This window comes from Hipposideros armiger, unplaced genomic scaffold (genome assembly GCF_001890085.2).
Source record: "Hipposideros armiger isolate ML-2016 unplaced genomic scaffold, ASM189008v1 scaffold_101, whole genome shotgun sequence".
In the NCBI taxonomy this organism is placed as follows: Eukaryota; Metazoa; Chordata; class Mammalia; order Chiroptera; family Hipposideridae; genus Hipposideros; species Hipposideros armiger.
The window spans coordinates 2,472,388-2,493,161 of NW_017731451.1; the positions used below are offsets into that span (position 1 = coordinate 2,472,388).

Sequence of the window (20,774 nt, forward strand, 5' to 3'; positions counted from 1 at the left end):
CTTTTTCTATAAATGGCCGGATAGTAAGGCCATTGTGTGGCTTTGCAGGCCATACAGTCTCTGCTGAGACAGCTCTGCTGTTGGTCATGACAGCAGCCATATAGACAATACGGAAACCAGTGGTATGGCTATGCTCCAATACAGCTTCATTTATATGCACTGAAATTTGAATTCCTTATAATTTTCACATGTCACGAAATAGTCTTTGGATTCTTTTTTTCAACCATGTCAAAATGTAGAAACCATTCTTCATGGGCTGCGCACAGACAGGAAGTGAACCAGATCTTCCCCGGAAGCTGTAGTTTGCCAACCCCTGCCCTGGAGGGTAGAGCCGAGTCATTTAGCTAACAGCTCTCAGAGAATTGGCCTGGATGATCTTCCTCAGTCCACACAAACTCTTAACTGATTATCACGTTTGACTCTTGTGATTTATCTATGGTCTCAGATGGATTTTCTCTGTAGCCACTTATAATAAAAAGTTATTTAAAAAACAAATGTTATTGTCTTACCAGAGAGAGCTTCCTTCTTAAAAGACCCACAAAATCATTGTTTGTCAGATGGTTAAGAGTAGAATTAGCATCAGAAAGTCTGCACAAAAACAACAGAGTTTAAATCTAAGCGGCCTCCTTTGGGAAGTTACTATTCAGGGAAATGAAGTGGCCTAAGAAAGCAGCTCAGCTCCAGGGGCCCAGTCCCCGTGCTTTCCTCTTAGAGTGAGAGTGAGTGAGGTTTCCTGCATGGGAACACCACATCCTCCACAGTCCTCTCACGCACGGTTTCTTTCCCAGCCCAGAATGTAGGCCATAGTGGGCTTGGCCCTCTCTCACTTCCTGTGGGGGCTCCCTGAAGTCCAGGTTGCCATGTAAGTGCCCAAGTCAGTCTTCCAAACAGAGGGTCTGAGAGTACGCAGCTATCTGAGAAAGCCAGAGTCTGGCCATATAGTTTCTGCTCTCCGAGGGATTAATTTCAGTGGTAGGTGGAGCAATTGTGTGGAGCATATGTCTAATGATGGGCTCTCCCCTGCACAGACTTTGACCAGAAACGGGAGAGGACCTAGCATAAAGGCAGAGGTCCAGCTGCCCCCAAGACTAGGGGACAAAATTCTGTCTCCATCTGTGTGATGCTGGACTCTGAGGAAGGTCAGAACTCCACCTCATGACCATGTGTGTTCCACAGTGGAATCTGAAGAGCCCGGAAATTGACAAAGGCAGGCATGGTGTCCTGGGAGTTATTTTCCGAATTTCAGACTGTCAGGTGGGAGCTATATACATTTATCCACAGCAAGGCTGCAGAGGCAAGCTGAACTGTTGTTGCTTCCATTGACAGGAAAGGAATGAGCTGATCTCACATGGTGATCATGGGACATGTTGAGTGCATACTGTGTGCTCCAAAAAGAAAACACCTTTATCCCCAGGGCTTTCCCATCTGGCGATGCTGCAGACGATAAACCAAGGCCCTAGGAAACTTTTTTAATTGACATGAAAAAAATTGGACTTGCATAGCCAAATTTTCACTTTGAAAACGCCGGTAAGATAAAATTAAAATGATTTGTGTTATTTTATTTTGAAACTATTTGCTTCATACCATCCTAATATATAATAATAAAATAGCTTTGACATGACAGTCAGCTCAAGTGAATAAAAAAAATGAAATGAAATGGCACTTCTAAGCTTTTAGCAAAGCAAATTTTTGAATTGTCTTGCTTAGATTAAATTGCTGTGCTCTCTTGCTTTCAGTTTTTATAAGAGCTATGTTTGGTCTCTGGTTTTACTGCATTAACCACTGAGATCTTTTTTTAATTGAAGTACAACATTTCTACAGAAAAGTACACAAATTGTTAAGTGCACTGATAATTAATATATGCAAAGCGAACACTCCACATGTAACCAGCAGCCAGATGGAGAAAGAACATCACCCAAACTCCAGAGCCCTTTAGACCTTTTCCAGTCCCTAACCACCCCTACTCCTACCAAAGGTAACTGATAGCATCATTTCTAACATAAGTTGGTTTTGTCCATTTTTAACTTTATATAAATAAAATCTTAAGTATGAACTCTTCGGTATCTCTCAACATTATATTTGGGAGATTAATCCATGTTGTTACGAGTTGTAGTTTGTTCATTCTCACTGATATGTAACATATTGTATAACTATACCAAAATTTATCTTACCCTCTCTGTACATGGGCTTTGGGGTCATTTCCAGTTTGCAACTATTACACAGAGTACGACTAGGAGCAGTCTTGTATATGTCACTGTGTGAGCATCTGTAACATTTTTGCAGGGTAGATGACTTGAAGGTGAGGTCCTGAGTCATAAGATATGAGTATGTTCAGCTTTAATAGACCCTGCCAGTTTTCCAAAGTGCCTTTATCAATTTACACTCTTCACCAGCACCGTCTTACAGTTCCAGTTGCTCCATATCCTCACCAACACTATGGGTTTTCTCTCTGTTCATTTTAGCTAATCTGGTAGGTGTGTGTGGGTAGGTGTATGTGATTTTAATTTATTTTTCTTTGATGAGTAAAATAGGGCATCTTTTTATATGTTTATTGGCCATTTGGATTTCCATTTTTGAGAAATTTCATCTCAAGTGTTTGCCCCTTTCTTTACTGGATTGTCTGTCTTTTCCTTCAGGATGTGAGGGAGTGCTGGATGTATGCATTGCAAGTATCGTCTCCACCCTACCGTTGCATTCTGCTGATGTCATTTGATAAATACATTCTTAATTTCCTTCATGGTTACATTTTCTTGTGTTCTGTTCTTTAAAAATCATTACTTTTTGCAAGGTATGAAGGCATTCTCTATGTTTTCTTCTAAAAGTAGTATTATTTTACATTTCACATTTTTAATTCTACCACCCATGATTTTGGCATGGTGAAGGTAGAGATTAAAATTTATTTTTTTTATGTGGATACCTAGTGTATTCGTTTCGTAGGGCTGCCATAACAAAGTACCAGAAACTGGGTGGCTTAAAACGATAGAAATTTATTTTCTCTCGGTTCTGGAAGCTATTAGTCCAAAATCAGGTGTCAGCAAGGCACCTTCTAGGGAAGTACCCTTCTGTGCCTCCTTCAGCGTCTGGTGGGAGCTGGTAATCCTTGGTGTTACTTGTCTTGCAGCTGCGTTGCTCTGATCTCTGCCTCCATGGTTACATGGCCTTCTGCTTCTCGTGCCTCTCCTTCTACATTTGTTTCTTCTTATACAGACACCTATATCCAATATAGGGCCCCCCTAAGCCTATATAACCTCATTTTTAACTAATTACATCTGCAATGACCTGATTTCCAATTACAGTCATATTCTGAGATACTCCGTGTTAGGGCTTCAATATATCTTTTGGGAGGACATAATTCAACCCACACGACCCAGTGAACCCACCACTATTAATTGAACGTCAGTGCCATCTGTCATAAATTACATGACTATCTCTCTAGCTTGGATTTTGGACCTTCTATTTTTGTTCTGTTCATCTATTTGTCTATCCTTGCACAAATACCACACTGTTTTAAGGACTATTATTTTATAGTGAATCTTGATACCCAATAGAGGAAGTCTTCCAGCATTGTTCTTATTCTTCAAGATTATATTGGGTTTTGGCACTATGCATGTCCATATAAATTTTAGAATCTGCTTGTCAATTTTCACTGGGGGGGAAACCTATTTTTAAAATTGAAATTGCATTGAAGATGCAGTTTTGGGAAAGAACTGACTTCTTAAAAATACTGAGACTTCTACTCCATGTACATGGCATAACCCTCTATTATTTAGCTCTTCTTTAATTTCTCTCAATAATGTTTTGTATTTTTCAATGTAAAAGTCTTACATATCTTTTGTTGGACTCATTTCTAGATATTTGATATTTCTTTGATAAAGATTTGTTTTGATAAAATAAAAAGCAGAGGAAGAGAAGAAAAGCTTCTACTGGATTGACTACTTCACATTACTAAGGAATTTTCCCAAGTTTACCAAGCTTAGCAGAGCTAAGATTTAAGTTGAGGTCTCACTGACTCCAAATAGAAGCTGGGCAAATAAATTAGTTATCACTTCAAAAATGCAGTTTTTATGAAAAGTAAAATGGTTCAATATGTGGTGTCCTCCAGGGTGGGTAAAATAGGTACTTAGTAGAAACAGGTAGAGGTGTTGGGTCACCCATATTGCCACATAGAAAACCTGCACACAGGCTGGAAAAGATGCTGAGGACAAGATGCAGATATTGGATGGGGAAGGGGACTAGAGTGGGATTTGCAGTGTTCTTAGACCATTAGGGTTCCCCAGAAGTGCCCAGGGCCAGGAGGACGGCCGAGTTGATAGTGTTTTGAGTCCTTTCCCCCTTGAACCAGGGCTGTTCTGTTCCATTTTTATCTAATATATTGGAATTTAGCATACACCTTTAAAATGCGCAAATGTGTGTATACATGTGTGAATGTGAATACAGAGGATTCTCGTACTAAAAACAACAGCTTAAAAACTACCAGACTGGATATTCTTTAAATTTTCATTCAGTTCCAGGATTCCAGGATTTCAATATTGTAGCCAACCTATACTCCCAGGACTCCACTCACGTCATTATTAACCTTGATCTTGGCAGCACTGTGATACTGTGTGCATGTCACGGGCCTTCCCAGGAGCCCCTGATGAATGTCTGTTTGGAGGGTCCTGATAGTGGTAATCAGGTTGGGAGAGAGCTTGGGGACTTGTCCAGCAGCTAGCTGCCTCTGCATCGTGGCAAAGCAGCGTTTTTGTTCAGGTTCTGGACTGCAGATCCCTAGAAATAGCTTCACGTACAAGGGCAGCAAGTCAGAAATGATTCGAGTACACAACAACCACAGAGTTTCTGTTTTATTTTTACCCGATACATAAGTAATATGATCACTTGACAGAAACTCACTGCCAAAAGAAAAAAGAAAGACATAATTATAAATATATACTTAATTCTCATGAGTCTGATGAAAGCAGAACCTCTTTTTTTCCTCTTGACAGTCAACTAATTATTCCAGTGGCATTTACTTCATTTATTTCTTCCCCAAATAAACTGGGCACCCTCAGCCTAAAAGTTTAAACATAATTATTATTGTTGTTGTTGTTGTTGTTGTTGTTGTTATTATTATTATTATTATTATTACATAATAATTATTAGGAGGAGGAGGAAGAAGATTAGGAAGAAAAATTATGTCACTCTCCCTCCTCCTTGGGGTTGATGGAGATTACAGGGGTCAAGGAGAAGCCCTAAAACCCCACCCAATCCCTTCTGTCACCCCTTTGCATGACTCAGCCCAACCCAAAATATATATCTATATATCTAGTCTGCTTCAGAGCTGGCCTCATGGCAGCTGAGGAGAAGCTCATTTGCTGGTTTGGTGGTGCCTTGCTCCATGGTGAGCCTCCGATTCCCTCTTGCCCTGGCAATAGCTGGCAAGAAAGGAACAGCCGGCCCTTTGCAGTTTGACCTTTTTACCCCCTTATTCTGTGGTCGGTAATTCCTTCTGCTGGCTGAATGCCTTTCATGCTCATCTCTCTTTCTGTCCATTTCCCTTTCTCCTCATTTCTTCTGCTCTTCGCTCCACCTCCAGCAAATAATAAAAGAAGCAACCGCCACAAACTTGCTTCAGTCTCCCCAGCTTGTTGGAGTGAAGCCAGAAAAATTAGGGTCCCTGCAGGCAGGGGAAGCAGATGGGTCAGTGATGCCTTCTTACAGCCCCCTTCCCAAGGAGGAGGGACGGTCACAGTCATAAAGTAGACGTGGTTTCCTAGGAAACCCTGTGTTTTCTCACTCCCATCCTGCTCCCTTGCAGTGGGCTTTGTTCATGCCCTTGCTTATTTAATGTATGATCCTCCCATTTAGAACACTTGAATTTTTCAGACAATTGACTTTGGACCTGCAGAGGATATTGGAGCATGGCAGGAGCCAGAACTGTATTTTAAATCTATCATTATTTTTGCGCACAAGCTGCCTAGCTTGTACCTCACATTGCACAGAATAGCCGTAGCCACAGGAGAGAGCTCTGGAAGGGAGGGGAAGTCACTGTCCCTGCCTTGCCCACTTCATTCTTTGCTTTGGAAAATAAGACTCAGCAAAGACTCGCACAGCTGTCCCCTAGCAAGTGGGCTCTGCAAGTGTGTGCTGGCTTTGTCATCAGCCTGCCCCGGCTAGGAGAAGACTTGGAATCCCCATTACAAAACTTACATAATTTGGTCACAGAGGTAAACCGAAAAGGATAAAGCCCTTTAAATGCAATAAAATGACCAAAAGTGCCTTCTCTGTACAAGGTATTGGGCCAGGCAAGGTGCCAACACTTCGAAGATAAATACAGAGTTGGTTCCTGCCCTTAAGGAGCTGGCTTTTTCCCTCAAAGCAGACAGTGTGGTTAGCTCTATGTTAGAGGTATAAATAGAGTGAGATTCAGTCCAGTGCAGGAAATTGGGCAAGAACTTGAGGGAAGGACTTACATTAGAGTTAGGCTTGAGGAGCAAGTTGGTTGTGTTCCATTCTTCCAGGTGGAGGTAGGGGCATATAAGAGGGAAGAAACAGGCCAGGTGAAAGCCCAGAGGAGGAATAAATGCTGGTGGCTTTGAGCGCAAAGCTGGAGAGTAGTTGTTTGTGGAAGGCGCAGGTATTTCTAGCAGTGTTACCAAGCCCTGAGGTTCCTAGAAGGTGGTTCAGAGGCACTGTAGGGACAGAGGTCCAGAGCAACTCATTTCTTTTCCGTTTTGTGTACTGGGGTATATTGTCTTTTTTTAAAAAGAGTGATCCACTTAAAAAAGCTGAAACCCATTGGTATATGTCAAAGAGACTCATACATTTATCCAGTCAGTCAGTCCTCAAATATTTATTAGGTGTCTCCTACATACCTAGCCCTGTACCAGGTTCTGATTAAAGAGTATTGAAGTCAGTGGCATGTCAACAAGAGCCATGGAGTCAGCAGCCTGAGCCTCTGCCACCCACTAATGGTAAGACCTGTAGGCAAGTATTCTGGCCTCAGTGGGACCAGTTTCTCATGAGGAAAATGCAGGGCTAGGCTAGTAAGTCCTTCTCAGCTGAGCCATTCTAGAACTGACATGAACAGTGCTGTAATCCAGAGCTTTAGTGTGTGTCAATAGAGTTGGTAAAGGAGAGACCAGAGTCAGGCCAGTTAGGAGGTAATGGCAAGAAAATCTGTGGGACATCTTAAGAGTCTGAGTGAGGCCTTTCAACAAACATGTAGCACTCAGTGCCAGCCATGGTGCTAAACATTTGAATAGAGCAGTGACCAAAACAAAGCCTCCACCCTCAAGGTATTGTCTATCTAGGGGCCAGCAGAGGAACTGGAAGCGTGGATGATAGATCTAAGGATGTAGTTTGAGACACATGACAAGGGGTGATAGGCGGAGCTGTGGAAGTATATGAGGTACCAGGGAAGAGAAAGCAGAAAGGTTTGGACAGGAAAAGAGACCTGAGGTGATAGAACCTAAGGAATATTCTGAGGAAAACCAACTAATGTTCACTCCATGATAGCACATTCTTCATCAAGCCAATACAACAAACCCACCCCCAAAAATATCCTCTTGTGACTAAGAAGCTATGACACACTAAAGAGGTAATGTCCATTTAGACACCCAGTTTTCCTTGACTATGTCATTCCTGTCTATGAAGCAGAATCACACCAAAACCATATGTGGTTTTATATACCATATTTTGCCATGTATAATACGCTCTTATATATATAACATTTTTGGCCCAAACTTTCCGGGGGGAAAAAAATCTTTCGTGGTTTTATTATTTTTTTTAATTGGGTAACAGTGTGTTTTTTCCAGGGCCCATCAGCTCCAAGTCAGTGGTTCTCCTTCAAGCTAGTTGTGGAGGGCGCAGCTCAGCTCTAAGTCCAGTTGCCATTTTCAGTTTACTTGCAGGGGGCACAGCCCACCATCACATGCAGGAATTAAACTGGCAACCTTGTTGTTAAGAGCACACGCTCTAACCAGCTGAGCCATCTGGCCACCCACCGGCAGCTCAGCTCAAATCGTTGTCTTCAATGTAGCTGCGGAGGGCGCAGCTCACTGGCCCATGTAGGAATCGAACTGGCAACCCCATTGTTCAGAGCACATGCTCTAGCCAACTGAGCCACCTGGCCGCCCCTCATTTTAATTTTTTAATTCAAATTGTATTTGTTTACATTTTAGGTACTTGTTTTTTGTATTATAAAGGAATTTTGGCATTTATTTTTTAACATATCATGGTACAAGAAATTTTATGTAACAAATTACAAAACACAAGAAGAGATACAAGGTATAAGAAATTTTATGTACAGGTAACAAATTTGCGATATTTACGCATCATAAAAGGCGAAGAACTCTTCGTCGTTGCAAGTTCAACAAAACCGATTAACATATTCCAGGGTATTATTTTGCATATGGATATCATTATTGATTTCTAGAGTTACACTTTTAACTCATAAGCATAAATAAAAGAATTAAAAACATTTATATAGATAACGGAATTAGTACTACCCATGTATAATGCACATCCTTATTATTCCCTCACAAATTTGGGCAAAAAAATGCACATTATACACGGTAAAGTATGGTAATAGCAGGTCTATCTAGTTTCCTCAGAAAGGTCTTTAATAAGTACCCATGAGGTGTAAAAATGGATGGGTGGCTACCTAAGCTGCTAGCCCCTCAAATCTTTTCCCAGACCAGCTGGCTTACTGTCTGTCTCTCTTTTTTCTCTCTTTTCCCCAAGTTGTTGGAATGGATCCAAAAGCAGATTCTGAGAGCCTCGAGCTTTTCCTTATTTATCCTTCAGTAATTACATGTCACAGGTTGTCTTCCCTATTAGAGTCTGAGGCTGAGCAATTAGTGTCCCATTGTCTTTGCAGGAAATGACATCCATGCGACTTCTGGGGAAGGCAGCTGTTGATCTCTCTGATTAAAAAAGTTTGGAAAGTGTTCGGCACTTCCTCTGGTTGATCATTTAGACTGGCTCATTTAGAAAGCTTTTGGAAATGGGCACAGCGAACAATGGTTGTCAGAACCGGAATTGCTATTGGTCAGTTCCCCGAACAAAGTGAGTCTGAACCGCCGCTCTAGTCTCTGGATGCACTGACTTGTCTGGTCTGGACTCTGGCGTGTGGCTGAGCCTGGTGCCTGGGGATCCTGTTCTGTTTATAATGTTTTATTGGGGGTGTTTTCCAGCTTCAGATAATTGAAAATTCAACTCCAGGAGGCCTGAACGAGAAGAAATCATGCGCTACATAAATGATGTATTGTAGAATTTTACACTTGAAACCTGTATAATTTTACAAACCAGTGTCACCCCAATAAATCTAATTAAAAAACATACTGAGAGGCTAGGGTTGGGGGAAACCCTATAAATTATACCTCAATCTGTTATAAAATAATACAGTGAAGAATAAATTTTAAAACATGCATAATTTTTTTTAAATGTATTGGAAAGTCAGTGGTTCTGCAGACTTGAGGGTTTACCTAATGCAACCCACCCACTCACCCCACTCTGCTTCCCTGTGTTTTTTCTGTCTTTGCCCTCCTCTATGGGTCAGCTTTATCTTTAGGCAGGAGCAAGATAGCTGTGGAAGTTCTGGGTGTCACATCCCACACAACAGTCAGGAGGGGGGAGTTTCTCCCAGAAGAGTGGGGGAAGCTTCCTGCAAAACATTTTTTATATCTTCTTATCCTGAGTTGGGTCACATGCCTATACTTGAACCAATCATTGGCAATGGGTTTCCCTTAGATCAGTGCATCTCAAACTTTAGTGTGCAACCAGATCACCTGGGGATCTTGTAAAATAGATTCTGATTCAGTAGGTTTGGGGTGGGCCTCAGAGCTGATGTTTCTCAGAAGCTCTCAGTGGTGCTGATGTTGCCTTAGATCACTCAGGTCCCCACCCTCCAGCTGGGGCTGCTGTCACCTGCCCATGAGGCACTATGGCTTAAGGAATATGGGGGATCTGTTAGGAAGACGGAGGAGGGAATGGCCCCATGCAGATGAGCATTGTAGTAGATATAACTTGTTCCCAGTGTGTAATGAAGATGTCCTCTTTAAACCAGGAGCCACACAATAGTCTATGATATGTATTGGAAGAAAAAAAAATACATGCAGTGCAACTTGTTGTTGTGTGGGAGCCCCTATAAACATCTTATTATTTATTGATGAAGGTGTATGCATCATAATTCTCGAAACAGAAGACAAACAGTCGTACTTCCCTTCCCTCTTCATTATCATCCATCTGTTTTTATTTAGTACCATATATCCAGTTGTCTAAAAAAGACACAAATTAAAATGAAATGGATTTAAATGTCCTTCAGAATAAAAAGAATGTGCCAAGTCCAGACTTTGTTCTCTGAGTAGACATCTCTCATCAGTCTTAGTTACTGGGATAAGAGAGTACACCCCCACTTATCCTAAGAGTCACTTGACATGATGTCAGGCATAAAATATGCTGCCAGTGGTGAATTTCTGCCAAAGCAAATGGTCACAATGCCCTTATGAGTGGTTTTCAGTGGAGAATATCATTATTCTCTCTTCATTTGAAAAGGGAGCGAGTCTGTTATTTTTTTGTTTTTCTTGGCAAAAGACAGAGCCCTGAGCTGCAGCTATTTAGGAAAAAGGCTGGTAAGACTGAAGGACCAATGTCCATCATGAGGCTGATCCATTACAGGTTCAGTGGGGTTCAGAGGGAAATATGCGGCCAGGCGTTTAGTCGACCTTCCTGAGATGGTCACTCTGGTGGGGTTACCATCTCTGACCTTATATGCAAAGACAACATTATTCAGGAAGGGAGATGGAATTTCACTGCTCCATCTACTGGACCCGCCTGCCCTGAAACCACGGGCTCACGTAGCAACTCTTAACTGGCCTTGCCTACATGGGTCACCAATGCACCTGTACTTAGGAAATCACCAGCTAGTCATTCTTTGTGCAAAGGCCCCACAAGATTGAGAGCTTTGCCGCTTCTCTGGACAAGCCTGGGAAAGCTGCTAGACTTGAAGCTCCACAAGGGTGGGCCTTGTGCTTACGTCACACAGTATGTCAGTAGAATGAGCTAGCTGGCCTGTTCCTGGGAGATCTGTCAATCAGCAGCATTGACTAAGCATTCACTCTCTAGAGAGGAAAAGGAAAGGCAGAGAGCATTTTGTTGCCTAATGTTAGTACTTTATACTCTACATATGGAATGTCGAGGTGCCCTGTCTACATATTTAGGACCTCCTAGCATGCCGAAAAGAGATGAGATAATATTAATATTAGCTAAGCCTATGGAGGAGAAGCAAGATCCTGCTGTTATTCACTGACTGATTCAAACAATGCTAACCAAATGCCTTCCCGCTGTGCCTGCTGTGAGGCAAGGCATTATTCGCCATGGAGGAATACAAAAAATGGGAAAAAATAGGGCCTTCCCTTAAAACTTAAAAAGTAGGATACAGTAAATACATTTAAAGATCTACATCAAATAAAGCTTTTTAAAAAGAGGAAAACAAAGAGGGGTAAGATAATACGAAATTGATAAAGTCAAGGTAGAGAGAGACCAAAAGATGATGAGCATTAAGCTAAGCCTTAAATCGGGGTCTCTTGACCTGGGTCCATGGATGAAATTCAGGGTGTCTGTGAACTTCAATGAGGAAAAAAATTACCTCTTTATTTTCACTAACTCTTACCTGAAATCTGACATTTCCTTCTATTATGAAAGTAGCATTAGCTATTTGTCACCAATAGAGATTATGGGTATTTTCATACTACATTATCGCGAAAGACATCCTGAAATATCATTTGTGCCCAAAAGTACTTCAGAATTACAACTTATTAGACTTTTACTGCAATTTATTTAAATATTGGAAGAAGAGCATCACAGTTGTGTTATACATTTTGATAACTGTACATAGTATACTTATTTTTGCATTTCATGTGTTAATGTCAAGCATTTAAAGCCATTATTTTGAGAAACATATCTCTAGACTGTTATGGCACAAAAAGGTAAAGAGCCTCGGCCTTGGAGAACGGGGAGGCCTCCGACAGCACTTACGGGACAGATGATGTTCAGGGAAGGAACTGACATGCCGAAAGGCTCAGGCAGGGCAGGTGATGGGATGCCATGGCATCTGGCGGGAAGATGTGGAGATGAAGCTGGCGAGCTGGAGTCCCAGGCTAACGTAATTTCACAGATAAATATGTAAGTGATAGGAAGCAGTGGAAGGCCTTTCCACCAATGCTTTAAATTGTGTTTAGGAAGGATGCTTTGCAGAGCCACAAGAGTCGGATTATAGAAGGGAAGAAACCAGAGGCTGGGAGGCAGGTTTCTGCCAGGACTGATGCCAACCAGGCAGAGTGTAATGGTGAGAATGGAGAGAAGGCCGTGAGGTGTAGCATGCCCACGGGACTGGAAGGGCAGGCTGGGGCCATGTTTTACAACGGAGGTGAGGAAGGCCAGGGCAGGTTTCAGGCCTGCATGATGAGGAGAATGATAATTTCTCCTCACATTCACCAAGTGCTTACCATCTGCCAGATGCTGTTTGAAACCTTTCTGCGTCATTTATATGTGATGGCATTTATACCATTTAATCCTCATAACAACCCTGTGAGGCCAGTATGATAATCCCTATTTTTCAAATAATAAAATGAAGTCTGGGAAAGAAAGGTCAGTGTCTCAACAGCCAGCAAGGGAGAAGGGAGTGTGCTATTGAAAGAAATGGGCAAGAGGAATTGGTTGAGGGCGGGGGGTATTTTGAGTTCAGCTTTAGATATTTTTGCATTATTCTCTTGTCCTCAGTTATTTTAAAGGGCCAAAAATTCAAGTAAAGTATTTGTAAGCACAGTTTCTGATTTACTTCATTGTCCAGAGTTTTATTTATTAGTTATTAGTGAGTGCTGAGTTAATTTGTAAATTGGTTTCACCTTCCTGTGAAAAACAAAGAGGAATCTGGCAGTAAGAGTTTGGTACATCGAGGGGTGCCCGAAACAGGGAAGAGATGGCTTCCAGTAAGGAAACACAATATGTGTATATTAACTCACTTCCATTAAATGATGCACCTTTCCTTTTGTTGTGGTATTGTTTTTCAGAACCACTCCAGCAGCTGCATTAGAAGACATGTGGTGCATATAAAGTTTGTGATAGTTGGGGGAAATTTTGGTAAGTGTCCCTGCCTTTATTTCTAATACCTTTGTTGTAAAATGGTCTCATTCCGTGCTTCCAAATCAGAACACTAAACTTAGACAAAATGGAATTTTGTGATTAAGTGTGACATTCAATTGGTGTTTTCTGACAGTATGACTTTTTTTTTTTTAAGATTTTTATTGGGGAATTGGGGGGATGGGAACAGTGCTGGGGAATTGGGGAAAGGGGAACAGACAAGTTGCTGTCGTTTTGTTCTTCAATCTAGTTGTGGAGGACGTTGCTTCACTGGCCCAAGTTGGCACCATCATTGCGCTCTTCTCTGGCGAGGCAGATCAGTCGCCGGCTTCTGGACGGCCGCTCACTGCGGCTGCTGGCCGCTCACGCTGGCTGCTGGCCACACACGGTAGCCCATGGCAATCCACTGCCACAGGGACTGCAGCCCACGCTGTCGCTGGCGACTCATGGCAGCCCAGCTCCAGGTTGAGCTGTTGTTCAGCATCTTAGCTGTGGAGGGCAGTGTCACTGGCCCTCATATGTGGGATCCGAACCGGGGCCCTCTGGCATCCCAAGCGTTCTTAACCATCGCGCCACTCGGCCGGCCCGACAGTATGACTTTTTTCTTATTATTGCTGATGTTATTAAGCAATAGGAGCTTTTCAAAGATTTAATAAGAAGTCTAGATTTAGGGAAACTGGATGCAGGATAAAGAATCCCCGTGACAGTTTAGCATATGTTCTAAGCCACCCATGGAATATAAGAGTAATAAACTTGCAGACCAAGAGTGTAAAATAAAGTAGTAAGTCTCCAAAGCAGAGAGATCCTTATGACCTCTGTGTTGAAATGAAAGAGAAACAGGCAATTAGCTGCTTGGGGAATGGGAAATTAAGGAAAAGCTAAGAATCTAGCATGCCTGGGAGCCAGCCTACAAACTGGCATAACAAGTAGCCTGAGAGACCAAGATGATTACATTTAGCAACCACCCAGAAGACCTTGCTAGCAGTAGTAAAAAGGATAGTCTTTGGGGTCGGGAAACCTGGGTTAAAATTCATGTTCTACACTTAATGGTTGTTACATAACCTCCCTGAGCCTCAGTTTCCTCATCTATCAAATGAGGCTTAGAATGTTACCTACCTCATAGGTTGTGAGAATAAAATGAACTAGGTAGTGCTGGAGCATAGTAGATGCTCAATAAAGCAGTTGTTCTTGATAACAGAGCAGGCTTGTTTGGAAACTGGACATTTGCCTATTGAGGTCAAGCCACCAAAAGGTGTACATATTTCCCAACAGAAGGGCTAGTGGAGATGCGTTGGTCATGTCCCATTTGCAGTGATAGGGGACATCACAGTTGATCACCACAGCCCCTCCTCCAGCACCCACTCTGTAAGAAGCTGTGGGAACCCCCGACACATTTTTCATCTTTGCTAACCCAGCTGACCCATTCTTAGACACATTTGGCTAATTTAACTTCCCTCCCTGTCACCTTTGGAGTTAAGTACAGTCACATAGTTTGAGCTTTGTTCAGTTTTGGAGTTAATGTTATTTTAAACCAAAATAACAAGAAGGAAAAGACAGGTTGGGAAGAGATGGTGCCCTTGGTTTGGACTTCAATTACCATGTTCAGGCTTTCATTTCCAAACCTGTCTTTTGATTTTTTTGTCTATGCTTATTATGTAGCTTTCACAGAGATCCAATTATTAGACTGAAATTTTTGAGCTTTGACTAAAAGAATTGGGCTTTGGCGTGGGGCCTGTACCTGTGGTTGGGAGAAAGCAACCGTGTATCACTGTAGATGGGCCAGTATTTAAGATCAGGTGTCCATGTGACAGCCCTCTAGTTTCTCGGAATCAGAGGGATGGACGGCCTCAGGGTTGGTCTGGCGCAACCTCCCACTAGCCAAACAGATCTCTTCCACAGAATCCCTACAGAGGAAAATTCACGTTTTCTCAGAGATGAGCCTGCTATTGCCCTGAGCCACTTACTCCAATTAAAAAAGAACAATTGCGGGCACAGGAAAATTTTAGGAGGTGATGAAATTGTTCTAGACCTTGATTCTGGTGGTATTTATACAGCTTTATGCTTTTGTGAAAACTCCCAGAACTATACAATAGAAAGGTGAATTTTGCTGTATGTTATTTAAACCTTAATTTTTTAAATGGGGAAAAAAAAAACAGTTTGACAAATACCCCGACATTTGGCTCAAATTGTTAAAAAGAAAGAGAAAGGGAGGGAGGGTGGGGAGGGAAAGCAATCTAGTGTTTATATGGAGCTACAATATACATTCCATTGGACAGAGACTGGGTCTTCTTTCTTCCTGTTGTCTCAGAGCCTAGACAGTGCCTGGCACATAGAAGGCCTGGATATAATAAACATTGATTGAATCACCTACTGCTCTTGTCACTTTCTAAGCAGACAAAGACAAGCCCAATGCCTTTCCCGCACACCAGCCCACCAGATGCACTTGGAAATGATCTCCTTCCTCACTCACCTTTTCTTCTCTGGGCTGAACCAATATCCTATTCTTCGACTCTTTGTTTTCTGATATTATTTTCCTATCCCTCCCCACCCTGCAACTCTCCTTGAGGAAGCATCTGCTTTACTTCATCCCCTCTCACACTTGGCCCTGCTTTAGAAATGCTGCCCCTGGGACGGTCTGGCCCTGGAGTAGTACAGTGGGCCATCGCTTCTGGAGAGGAAGTTGATAGACACCAACCCGAACCCTCTTCCTTCACAATGCTGCATGCCTGATAATGAATTGTGAAGGATTTCTTAAGAGTAGTCTTCTAAGAATGGAGCTGCTAAAAGTAAGGAGGATAGCAGTGCAAGAGATCAGGTAGCAGCAAATCCAGCCTCTTAAATATCTTGACCGACATGAGACCAGGCCACCCTTATTTTGAGATAGCAGTAGTGCTGTTTATAAATCTCCCAGGGTAGTAGTGTATCACAGATCCTGATTCTTCATTATGAGTCACAGGAAGTGTGAAATTCTTAAAACTAAAACCTTGAAAACTCGGGATTTATTTTTTTCCTGGCCACGCCAGGGGGAGAGTTATAAATACATAAATATAGAGAGAGCAGTGGTTCTCAATTCGGGTCAGTTTTGTCCTCCCAGAGGAATTTGGCGATGTCTGAAGACATTTTTGGTGGTCACAACTAGGGGGAGGGAGGGTGTGTGCTACTGGCATCTAGTGGGTGGAGGCCGAGGTTGCCGCTCAAGATCTCCAACCTCAGGACTGCACCACACGCAAAGCGATCCAGCTCAAGGTAACAATAATGGTGAGGCCGGGAGACCAGATATAGAATAAAAAAACTTTAATGTCTAACATACTCATTATTTTGAGGGCTTAAAATTTTCAATATTTTGACATGTAGTTAGTTACATATAAGTATATAACTACTAAACGTTAAAAAGCTTGTTCAGGGCCGGCCGAATGGCGCGATGGTTGAGAACTGGCTTGGGATGCCAGAGGGCCCCGGTTCGGATCCCACATATGAGGGCCAGTGACACTGCCCTCCACAGCTAAGATGCTGAACAACAGCTCAACCTGGAGCTGGGCTGCCATGAGTTGCAGGCGATGGCTAGGCTGCAGTGGGGCTGGCTGGCAGCTGGCGTGAGCTCTCGTGAGCTGCTATGAGCCACTGTGAGTGGCAGTCCAATGACCTATGAGCGACTGCCTCACCCAGGAGGAGCACAATGATAACACCAACAGGGGCCAGTGAAGCAATGTTCTCCACAACTAGACTGAAGAACAAAAGGACGGCAGCTTGTCTGTTCCCCTCTCTCAATTCCCCAATAAAGTCTTTATTAAAAAAAAAAAAAAGCTTGTTCAGGGAATCATAGTGTGGAAAGGGCTCCTAAGAAGCTACCTCTTACATTATCTCTGACTCCAAGCAAAAAAATGACCTAAATTAATTCAGACAGATGGATGTCTGAGGGCTTGAACTGATAACTGTCAACTAAAGCGAAAAGCAAGAGTCACACAACATGATCCCAGCATTCACACAAAAGAGGTTGTGTCATATTTTAAATTTGCAACCCCCACTTCTTCAGATGTATTTGTCTTTAGATGACCTCTGAGATGAAATGGTATTTCAATCTGGGCTAGTCCTTCCTTTTGAATCAAGGGTAGCGATTCTGATGTGATAAAAATGTGCTTAGGGAGGAGAGAGATCTCCTTACAGATGATTGAGATTGGGTATTTTGGTACACAGGGCTATTTATTTGCATCAATTTCCTAGTGATACCACATTCTGGTTTAAATGTGAGTCGTTTAGAGCTTTTGTGGCCCAATATGGCTACATTTGCTGAAGCAGGGAGATTAAAGCAACATATGTCAAGTTGTGATATAGGACAATCCACTTGAAAAGACTTTAATTATAGGGCCTATTTTGGGAGGGTAACTGTGTTTTTTGTGAGGTATATTTTGGGATTCACTAACCCAGCTTCAAGACCCGCAATATCTTCCCAGAAAGGATGTGGTGTGTGTTTGTGGACATAAATATTTTCCTACCGAAAGCATTGGTGTGATATTTTTTTTTTACTTTATTCCCCTTCATTTTTCTTTCTCTGATAACCTTTCTTCTTGCAAGAATGCTATGAAAATTCATTCTGGAAAGCTGGAGAAGGATAAGAGATCTCATTTCAGATGGCCAAGCCCAGAGATTTGGGGACTTCAACATTATCAGTCTGCTGTTTTTAAGACGAATAGAATTTAAAGAATGTACCAAAGCTGAATAGTAAACAGTCAAGTGAGACTATAAAAACACCATGTTGGTGCTAAATATTTTAATGTATCTATAGAAGAACCACACATTTATAGCTACTTGCTTCCCGGCATCCCTTTTCCAACCCCTGGCTAATTCCTGTGGGCCATTTCTATACTCTCTCACAATGGCTAATAACCTAAAGTGGCTATCTGCTTTCACTTCTGCTCTTCCAGACTGGTACCTTTTCCCTGCTCTGCCTTTGGCAGCCACCCTCATTTTCCCCCTGTTAATTCCTGAGGCCTTGGCCTTAAAGGAGGGTCAGAACGTTCTGCCCAGTCAGCAGTTCCTAGTCCTCATATAAAAGTGAATGATAAAAGAGAAATTAGATCAGCAAAACAAAATTAGCTTCTTTCTCATTTACACAATGTGTGTGGGGGGAAGGTGGGGGTGTGTAGAGAGGAACAGAGATAAAGAGTAAGAACAAGCAATTTTGTAACCCAGAAAACCAGCCCGACCTAAGGGCAGGAAGAAGCACTTTTACCTAAGTTCTAAGTCATAAAGGCAGAAAAATGAGAGCAAGAAAACTACATGAGGGAGAGCTGAGACTCTCTGGAGAGGCATCTGTGTTCTCCCAGAGGCAGACTGTGCCCCCCCCCCCCCCGCCCTGCATCCGAATCACCCAGAGAGCTTGTCTAAAAAACGCAGGTCCCTGAGCCCGCTCTAGATGGACAGAAGCTGAATCCCTTTGGTGGGTGTGTGTCTTCGTGCCTAACGCCCCAGATGGCTCTTACACACGCTAACGTGTACAACTCACTGCTCCAGCCTCCTCCTCAGCTTTACTCAGGGCTCACAGCTCCGGGTGAGGTTGTAGGTAACAGCCCTGCTCAGCCTCTCAGATTCCCTTCCGAGAGCTCTGCTGAATGATGTAAGTTACAGATCAGTCCGTCGGCGTGCAAGTCAGACCTGTTCATGCTGCTCCCTGCTCTGGAGGGTAGAGCGCCATATCCTGTTACCTGCTTCTCTTGATCCCTAAAGTAATTCCTTGCTCACTAAGAAGAGCATCTTTCTCATTCCAGGTTAGATTTGGCACCATCCTAAATCAGACTCTTTGAAGCTACTTTGAGGCTGGCATCTTTGTCAGCTCCAGTAGCCTGTGTATCTACCATCAGCCTACACTCTAAAATTTACACTGCGGTGTGGTTTTAATCTGCATCGATACTTACAAACCAAAATTTCCCACATACAGAGGGGAAACATTTTAGAATAATAGCTATTGCGGCTTCTAGTACATGACTGGACAGCTGACGCCGTGGAATAGATCCCACCTGGGGTACAGGTGGTTGGACCCACACCTCAGCCCTGCCTCTGACTGGCAGGCTGCCCGTATGAATGTGTATTATGATATCGTTTGTGGAGCTAATTTAAGTTTATAAGGAGATGTGGCACAGTTGCTCCTCCCAAACCACTTCTTAGGTGGTAGAACAGGTATTACCCTAGATAAAATCCGAGGCTCAGAGAATTTAGCCTATGTCTGAGGCAGGGGGCATTTGGGAGTGTGGGATGTTTGTTATCCTCTCAAAGACTAGAGGCAGGGTTGGCATGTGATGAGCAAGGGAGTAGGGCAGAGATAGTAAATGTTCTGCGGTGTCAGGGGCAGTCCTGCCTAGTGAAGAGTTGTCCCCGGCACAGGGCACAGGGACATTGTGCTCTCACTAAGAAACACTGCCCTGAGGTTGTATGGCTGATGTGCAGTAGAGCGTGATATGCAGTAGAGCTGGATTCATACCTGTGCTGTGTGAACCCAGGCCCCTTAGGCCCCTCTCCATGTTAAAGGCATCCCAGAATTAATTCCCACTTCATTGGGAGCTCACAGGCATTACAGCTGAACTCAGGGTGGCTGTTCTACGGGTGGGTTATCCATTGCTGCTCTCTGCACCAGGGCTCAGGCACAGCTCACTCCATGTGGAAAGAGCCTCTAAGACCTCAGTGGCCGTCTGACCAGTACCCTGTACCTGTCATTCCAATGTCAACACCCAGTGCAGGTGGAGAGAGAGCGCAAGCATCTTTAGAGAAGATCAAAGCCCGAGAGATTGCCCACCCACATCTTTTGATCCAGTCTTACCTGCTTAAAACCTATCCAGATAGGGACTTCGGTGTCAGTTTCAGAAAGGCTTTGATATGATATCCTCGCCTTCATACCTACCTGGTTGACTTTTGCAGCCTGCTGTTGGAGCTTTGTTTAAAGTTTGGTTCTGATGTCAGCCAGCAAAGAAGCCAAGACAGTGGCTACATCAGTTTGAATGAGCACATATGAAATTTATTAAAGTGGTAAAAATAAAACTATTTTGAATGAAAAGGCACACCTGAATGAAAAGGCTGACCCGAATTTAAATGTTGAGGGGATTATGCAAAGGGGAGGTGTTATATTATCTAATCTGGCTTTTTTTTTCTTTCTTGTTTTCTTTTCTCTTCTTGTCTCCTTCTTCTCCTCCTCTCTCTTCCAGGTCCTTTCCCCACTTTTTATTTTGAAAAATTTCAAACCTCGTTGGGTAAATGGTAAAACCAACACCTATATGTCCTTTACCTAGATTCGTCAATCATCCTAAATTTGCCACATTTGCTTTCTTTTCCCCCTTCCAATTTTATACATATAACTTTATACATATAATTTTATATAGTATACATTATATAAATTTTTGCTGCATCATTTGAAAGTTGCAAACATCTTGACTTTTTTTTAAAGATTTTTATTGGGGAATTGGGGGGATGGGAACAGTGCTGGGGAATTGGGGGCAGGAGAACAGACAAGTTGCTGTCCTTTTGTTCTTCAGTCTAGTTGAGGAGGACGTTGCTTCACTGACCCAAGTTGGCACCATCATTGCACTCTTCCCGGGCGAAGCAGATCAGTCTCTGGCTTCTGGACGGCCGCTCACTGCGGCTGCTGGCCGCTCACGCTGGCTGCTGGC

The 20,774-nt window shown here is 42.9% G+C and overlaps 1 protein-coding gene across 5 annotated transcripts in view; it reads left to right on the plus strand.

The window, feature by feature from the left end:
- Positions 1 to 20,774, plus strand: part of FYN (FYN proto-oncogene, Src family tyrosine kinase) — a 208,825-nt gene that overhangs the window by 82,994 nt on the left and 105,057 nt on the right. For 4 of the 5 annotated variants that reach the window (XM_019646354.1, XM_019646359.1, XM_019646356.1 and 1 more), the window contains one exon: positions 13,050 to 13,119. The exons of the other annotated variant lie outside the window; for it this stretch is intronic. The gene's annotated coding sequence lies outside the window, so the exon portion shown is untranslated. The remainder of the gene's footprint in view (positions 1 to 13,049; positions 13,120 to 20,774) is intronic. 5 annotated transcript variants of the gene reach the window in all.